The following is an 8,086-nucleotide window of genomic DNA, read 5'->3' as shown; positions in this document are numbered from 1 at the left end:
GCGGAGGCAGCGGCTTCATCTATTTGATGCTCAGTGCATACATGACGAACCAACAAGTCCCTCTGTTGCCACATTCCAGGCGTCACCTTAAAACGTGTCTAGAGGTGGCCGAGGTCCCGGCTACACACACCTGCACACACTGGGGGGCTGGGTCCTAACTCTCCTCGAAGGCCACGCGCTCCTGGAGCCCCCACCACCTCATCCTCGGGGGACAAGACGCGCACGGCCCGGAGGGGACTGGGCCAAAGAATCTCAGGCCTTGGCTAGGATGGGGCCCTCGTGTTCTGATGTACGAATGAGGAGGTGTCCCCAGAGATGACAACAGGCACAGTCAGGATCCCGACGGGGCAGGGAAAGGCAGACGTCCCGGGCCGGGTGACCACACACTCAGGTGGCGCTCAGCAGGGCACCGGGATGGTCGTGAGCTTTGCCGTCCACAGCGGCCGCGGCCTAGAGGAAGAGGCGGCTCTTGCTCCCGGAGATTTTTAGTCACCTCGGGCTCGGCACACACCCTAGAGTCAGCTCTTCACATGTGGGTCCAAGCGCTCCGTCTTAGCGCGGCCCCTGCACTCTCGGCCCCTCCTAGAAATTTCCGTCCGGGGAGGTTAACCAGGTTGCCCGAAGCCACCCAGCGCAAAGCGATCGAGTCGGCCCTCGCGCGGAGCTCGTTTCAGGCCCCAGCGGCCCAGCCTGCCGCGAGGCCAGGGGCGAGGAAGGGCTCACAGCCGCTGAGGTTGGCGGCCCCTCCTTCGGTCTCGCCGCCGCCCCGGAACGAACGGCACCGCAGAAGCACGCGAGGCGCGGGGGGGTCCGGCGCCCCCGTGGGCGGGCGAGGAGCTGCCGGGGGAAGAACCCCGAGAACCCCACTCCCCCGCGGCTGCCGGGGCGCCGGCGCTCGCCGCTCAGGCCCCCCTCCTTCCTGGCCGCCGCCCCCACGGCCTGCCCGCTCCTGCAGGTCGCCGGCCCCCTCGAGGGCCAGGGCTCAGGCCGCAGGCCGGCTGCGGCCACGGTGCTCGGTGCCGTCTCCCCACGCAGACGCGGCGTGGGGGGGGAGTAGCGCAACCCCTGCGCACGAGGGGCGCCGTGGGCAGTGGGGTTCCCAGTCCAGCCAACACGGACACGGCGGGGGGAGGGGGGACGGGACGCCAGGTGCCCCGCGCCCCGCAGGATGCTTGCTGGCATCTGGTTCCTGCCCACGAGACACCAGTGCCCGGCAGACCCCAGGTCCTAAGACTGGAAGATGTGCCCCCACCATGTCAAAGTCCCTGGGGCGGCAGCAGCGGGGGGTCAAAATCACCCGGGTGGAAAGCAGTGCTGTACCGAATATAAACGCTGGAGGGGAAGGCCGAGGAAAGGGAGCACAGGAGAGCCCCAGGGCACAGGGGGACACAGTCTGGTCCTAAGAATGAGGCGTGCCTGGGCGGCTCAGTGAATGAAGCCGGTGACTGCGGCTCAGGTCACGATCTCACGGTTCGTGGGTTCGAGCCCTGCATCGGGCTCCGTGCTGACAGCTCGGAGCCTGGAGCCCGCTTTTGGTTCTGTGTCCCCCTCTCTCTCTGCCCCTCCCCCGCTCGCTCAATTTGTGTCTCTGAAAAATGAACAAACATGAAAGAAAGCGAAGAAAAGTCACTAGTTCTGACCAGTGAGACAGGACAAGAGTGTCATTCCTGGTCCCCAAGGTGGTGCAAAGCCCGTGCTGGCTTTTCCAGTCTCTGTCCCCCTGGGGCGGCAGCTGAGAAACCACACGTTCTGTGTGGCACAGGGACAGCAGGTCCCCCCGGAACTGTGAGGAACAGAACAGCCCAAACGCACGCAGAGCAAGGGGTGAGCCCCTGAGGTGTGGTCGGGGTCCATGCCAGGGCCTCGCCGCTGTGACTCACAGAAATGGGCAGAAGGGAAAACCCTTCTGATGGGGTGGGGTGGGGGGCCTGAAGGAAGGAGGGAAGTCTGGCTGCTGGCGGCCGACCAGGAGCCTGGGTGTGCTGGAAGGACCGTACTGTGTGGGCGAGCAGGCACCCGCAGGGCACAGAGGGAGGCCAGCCGCCCCGCAAGGCAACGGGACAGGTTGGGGGAAAGCGATTTTTCAGAATCCTCCCCCGTGAGGACTGGGGGCAGCACTCACCTGCAGGAGGGTCTAGGAGCTGAGAAAAACCGGGAGACCGTGGGGGACACGCGTTCTCCTTCTGGGCTGGCGTTCCTTCCCCTGGTGGGTCCAGGGTGTGAAGGTGCCTCACACTGTCCACGAACACGCCAGTGCTGGTACCTCGTGTCAGGCCGCGCGGTTTTCTGAAACCAGCCCCCGCCTCGCCCAGGAGCCCAGTCCCCCGTCCGTGTGCGCAGGTGCCCTAACGAGGTTGCCTCAAGGGCAGCCAAGCGCGCAGGTGTCTCCGATTCTGTTTCGGACCCGGCGTTTCGGGGCCGGTTTGTGGCCGGCACTGATCCGACTCGTGTTCCGCGTGGAAGAGAAGTGAGTCTAATTCGTAAGGGTCTGTCGCTCCCCAAGGCCGCGGCTCCAGGAGGCGGTGGGTGTCTGCAGCTGCTCACCCGGACCAGAGAAGCTTCGCTGGCCTCGGCCTAGCCGAGGACGCGCCAATGACTCGGCCGGCCTTGCAAACGTGAACATGCAGTTGGGGAGAATGTGGGGGCCAGTCAACGGGTCTCCTTCTCCCCGCGTCCGGAGACACGGTCCCCAGCCCAGCAGCCACGGGCAGCCTCAGCTGGGAATTTTCTAGAGACACAAACGCTCCAGCCGCACGCCTCGCCCTCAATCAGAAACCCTGGGAGCGGAGCCGAGCGGGTGTTTTAACAAACCCTCCAGGTGACTCCAATGGCTGTTCAGGTGACAACGCGCACGTGTGGGGGCCCACCTGCCTCTAGCGGGAGGAGGAGCGGGCCGCACCCGGTGCCTCCAGCAGACAGCCAGGTCCCCACGGGCGGTCCCCACGGGCCAAGGCGAGGCGAGCCTTGGGCACCGCCTCCTCTGCACACGCACCAGCCCGGCAGCCGCTCCCACCTGCTCGGAAAGGGGGCGGGTGGGGCAGGGGCGGAAGAGCCTCTCGTGGAAGCTGGAGGAGGGAGGCGCCCCCACCCGTGTGTTCCTTCACCCGTGCTGCTGTGGGTGATTAGTGCCCGGAAGTGACCAGCTTTTTCCCTTTTGAATTTTTTTTTTTTACTGTTTATTTTTGAGAGAGACAGAGACAGACAGTGCAAGCAGGGGAGGGGCAGAGAGAGACAGAGATCCGAAGCAGGCTCCAGGCTGTCAGCACAGAGCCCAATGCGGGGCTCGAACCCACAGACTACGAACCCGAGATCATGACCTGAGCTGAAGACAGATGCTTAACCCACTGAGCCACCCTGCTCCCCAGCTTTTCTCTCTTTTGGTTGCCACGCCTCTGTCGGTTTTGCCTGATGGGGACTGAAGTCGCTTTCCAAGGTCAAGGGGAGCACTTCTGGTGGGGTGGCTTCTTGGTCTGAGGCTTCAGCTTCCCACCCGTGTGTCCCAATTCAGGGTCAGTTTAGCCTTTCTGTCCTCTGCAAAAGACAGCTCGAGGGGCGCCCGGGTGGCTCAGTCGGTTAAGCGGCCAACTTTGGCTCAGGTCATGATCTCTCTGTCCGTGAGTTCAAGCCCCGCGTCGGGCTCTGTGCTGACAGCTCAGAGCCTGGAGCCTGTTTCAGATTCTGTGTCTCCCTCTCTCTGACCCTCCCCTGTTCATGCTCTGTCTCTCCCTGTCTCAAAAATAAATAAAACGTTAAAAAAAAAAATTTAAAAAAAAAGCTCGAGAAGGGACCCAGCCGATGGCACGTGGAAAGTGAGAGCTGAGTCCCTCTTTCCTCCCCGTTGCAGAGGCGGTGCTTTGACTTGCCGTTGCCTTAATGCAGTTGTCCCTCTCTGGATGTAAGCCACCTTCCTAACTCTCTCCTGCCTCTCCGTTGCCCATTTTTGCCCTCTCGTGACCTTCCGTGGCTGCACTGAAGGTTGGCTACTCCCTTCCCTTGGCCAGAGGAGGAGAGACTCAACAGAAAGGATCCCGGAAATCATTCAGTCCCAACACCTCATCTCCCAGCAGGCCCATCAGAGGCGCAGAGGTGGGGGGAGAAACATCCAGGCCCTGACTCCCAGTCGGAGGCAGAGACGGACCGGTGCTCAGGTTTAAGACCACAGGTGAAGACCACTTCTCCATCCTCCACAGCTCCATCAACAAGCTCACGCGGCCGTGTCTATAATTGGGCTTATCTGTTATGACACCGTCGCCAGAAGCAAATGATAATTTGTCACCTATCTTTTTAGATAACGTCCCCCCATATCACCAGCCATGGCTAGACCGTGGGTGGAAAATGTCTGTGTGGGGGTACCGCGGGGAGTTTGAGGTGAAGGTTGCCGGAAGGTGAATTCACAGACCCGGCACCTTCCTGGTTATGAGTCAGTGGCTCGAAGGGCTCGACCACGTGATTTCCTCGGGCCCTCCAGTCTACGCTGCTCTAATACGTAAAAAGCAGTCTTGAGGGGCGCCTGGGTGGCTCCGTCGGTTGAGTGACCGACCCTGGATTTCGGCTCAGGTCATGATCTCACGGTGGGTGAGTGAGCCCTGCACGGAGCTCTGTGCTGACAGCATGGAGCCTGCTTGGGATTCTCTCTCCCTCCCTCTGTCTCTGCCCCTGCCCCGCTCGCTTGCACTCTCTTTCTCTCCGTCTCAGAAGAAACACACACTTTTTACGGAGCCGTCTTTCAAACGGTGGCGTGGGACACCCGACTTCCAGCTCTACTCTATCCCGGGGGCGGAAAACTTGTGCGCCAACTTCCTCTTCCAATCGAGGAGGAGCCTGAGAGACAGCAACCTGATGAGAAACCACAACAAAGTATGTGATTCTCTTTTCAGTTGCAAAAATGCCTGATAACCAAAAGTTTCAAGCGAATTATGAGACCAGTTTGGGAACAAATCCTCCTTGGCATGAGACCGACGGCATGATCCCCGCCAAATCAAAAGGTTATTTGCTTAGGGGTCTGTCCCCGTTAGGAGGACATTTGCTTAAACGGCTCGACTCCTTACCCTTGAAGAACATCGGGGACAGGTGGAAAATTCAGCATCATGTTGGCGTATTTTGCCTTTTTTTTTTTTTTTCTGGAAATCTTTAAGAGGTAACTCTGTGGCTGCAGGTGCCTGCCGGGTGAATGTAACACATTTTGTTCTTGGAGGACTTCAGAGCCACTGTTAAAATGGCTCAGAAGGCACACTGTCACCCAATCCTCTGAGCTTCAGCCCTGGGACATTTGAGCCACCCCCGAGTGTCAGACATAGTGCCCCTTGGTGAATTAATAATGCCGCGTCACATCCCAGCTCTGCCCCCACACTCCTCAGGCTTCTTTCGCCCAACACTGGCCAACTCCAAACTGACGCTCTGTGAAATCGCGGAGGACGAGGACGGGGCAGGCGGGTCGTGCCGGTCAGCAGGGCAATTCCTTGAGAACACACTATTTATACACTGCCTACCGCGAGGATGCAGAATCAGGCGCCCCAGGCTGATGTTAGAATATGTTTATTGCTACATTTATATACAATTATACAAACAGCCCAGACAGGAGAGGGAATGTAGCATCGATTTCTCCAGACTCCACAGATGTGCACAAGTAAAACGGAGCGGTATGCCACGACGTTGGCTCTCAGTTCGAAGCCAAAAATAAGTCACATACGTTTTGTGAAAAAGTGGAAAATTCTAGGAAATGCTCTCCATATATCCCTCCTTACAAGCTAGACATGCAGAAAAAAAAAAAAGTGGGTTCTCAGAAGCCGATGCCTTCAGGCATCTCTTGAGGGGACGATGCCTTGAAGACAGGACGAGGCGGATGCTTGGGGCCTCAGGGCGCAATGCACAAATTCCCAAGTCCCGGCCCAGCTTCCTAAGGTCTGTCCCTAGGAAAGGCAACCAGGAGAGGTTTGGAGAGAGACAGAATAGCGAGCGAGGGAAAACCAACAGTAAACTGAGCCGTGAAGAGAACCATCAGCGAAAGAGCCCTTGGTGGGGGGAATTCTTGTCCATCCGGTTCCAGCTGAGGTTCAGGGTTCGGGGGGGACAGACACATTCAGAACATCAGGCACGGCTTGGTATGTCCTCATCCTACAGCTCGCCGTGTGTCAGATGCCAGGGACCTGCACGAAGACAGGGAGGGAACAGGAAAGTCAGGAGAGAAAGGACTGGGCTACACCTGCATATTGGCATCGCAGAGCTGGTGAGGCCTCGGACCTGGACCTCCTCCCACATTTCGTAGGGGACACTTAACCACGGTGGAGTGTGCTGCTGAATTATTGGGGGGGGGGGCGCTCCTGAAGCCGTGCGGTGAATACAGGCTGTTCTGGGATGACCAGTAGGCAGGTGGCTCCGACCGCAGCCCCGCTACTATTCCCATCTCAGAGGGAATCTAACGGAGCAGATCTCGCCATGTTCAGACCCAGAACTGCGAGGGGCGGGTCTGAGACCGCTCGTGTCACAGGTACGAACACCTTCGTGACGTGAATCACAGGAGAGCAAGATGAGCAGGCTGGGGGTGAGGTGGGGGGGACAGGTGTGCCCAAGGGGTGAGCTCACATTCCCTACACCAGCTCTGCCTTCCACACCTCAGGCCACCTCCCCCTCGAGGCTCCGGCATGAGGGTCTTCAGATAGGGTCTCACCCGGCCTCCCAGGCCACAGTCAACCTAGCCCCTCAGACAAAGGACAAGGCCTGGAGGATGAGAGCAAGAAGTCTGGGAGTCCGGACACCCCAGACCGCCAGAGGCTTTGGGGAGCGATGGGCAATTTGGCCCCCTGGCACCTGTGTCCATGGGGCCTCTGTCCCTGAAGAAACCAGCCAGTTCTCACTTGTCTGTGACTGTACGTGAACCTCTGATTCCTCCTCCCCGTAACTCCATGGGCTGGCCACAACAAAGACCGCGTGAGATTTCTGCTGGGACGCCCTAAGGACAGCAGCAGAAGGACCAGAAGACCACTCGCGAGTCCCTATCCCTTCTCCTGGGTCCACGACATCAGCCACAGAGGCCCCGGCACTTTTCCAAGGCCGCCAACTCTGTGACATTTCAAGCTGAAGGATGTGGCGATTGCCAACTCCTTTGATCCTTTAATAAATTCATCTCGGGATAATTCAGAACTCTGTCATTTGATCTTGACTTTCCCGGTGACTCATGCAGAAACCTTCTCTTCCTGCTTCTGATGACAAGAGCACACAGTTAAACTCGCTCAAAGGATTTGCTCAAAAAAGCAAAAATGTTAACGGATGACAACCGGTGAGGGGACAGTCGCAAATCATCAGGTACATCTTAACTTGGGGGGCTTTTGCCCATCGGCAAACAAGATGGAAAGACTTACGTAAGTCCCTGCATTGGAAGCAACGGTTTAGAGAGGAGTAGCAAGGAAGAGAACAGTCTGTGGCTTTCGCTAGGATGTAAGAGCATGTGCGAAGTTGGGATTTTAGCTCAAATCCCAGGAATCAGGAATAGGACTAACTGGGACTCTATGAATTTACAAGCACCTACACCACTTTCAAAACAATGATGCATGTGCCACAAGCCTTTCAAGTGGACGTGGAAACACTGGAAACATTTGGGTGATATCACAGAACGTCCGAGCTTCTTGGACGACCTTAAACTCATTTTGAAGCAATCCAAAATCCTAGGCCAAGGAAGCACATCATTTCTAAAAATTCTGGACCTGGGTCGAACTTATATGACCATTTTTAAAAATCTCATTTAAAAAAAAATCTAGGGGCGCCTGAGTGGCTCAGTCGGTTGAGTGTCCGACTTCGGCCCAGGTCATGATCTCACGGTTTGTGAGTTCGAGCCCCGCGTCGGGCTCTGTGCTGACAGCTCGGAGCCTGGAGCCTGCTTCGGATTCTGTGTCTCCCTCTCTCTCTGCTCCTCCCCCGCTCATGCTCTGTCTCTCTCACTCTCAAAAATAAATAAATGTTAAAAAAAATTAAGAAAAAAAAAAAAAGAAATGGGAAGGGTCTTAACAGTCTCCGCCAAAGAAATTAAAGAATTTTAAAACAACCTGTTTCAAGGTAACCGTGTTGGTCAAGGACTTTTAAATGTTTCCAA

General features: G+C 57.5%; 1 protein-coding gene across 1 annotated transcript in view; it reads right to left on the bottom strand.

The window, feature by feature from the left end:
* Nucleotides 1–5,519: 5,519 nt before the first annotated feature.
* RDX (radixin) overlaps nucleotides 5,520–8,086 on the bottom strand; it is a 93,905-nt gene continuing 91,338 nt past the window's right edge. The window contains exon 16 of the mRNA XM_027036459.2: nucleotides 5,520–6,146. The gene's annotated coding sequence lies outside the window, so the exon portion shown is untranslated. The remainder of the gene's footprint in view (nucleotides 6,147–8,086) is intronic.

This window comes from Acinonyx jubatus, chromosome D1, assembly GCF_027475565.1.
Source record: "Acinonyx jubatus isolate Ajub_Pintada_27869175 chromosome D1, VMU_Ajub_asm_v1.0, whole genome shotgun sequence".
Classification (NCBI taxonomy): domain Eukaryota; kingdom Metazoa; phylum Chordata; class Mammalia; order Carnivora; family Felidae; genus Acinonyx; species Acinonyx jubatus.
Note: the sequence above shows the minus strand (reverse complement) of the source record. Positions and strands in the feature narration are given on the sequence as shown.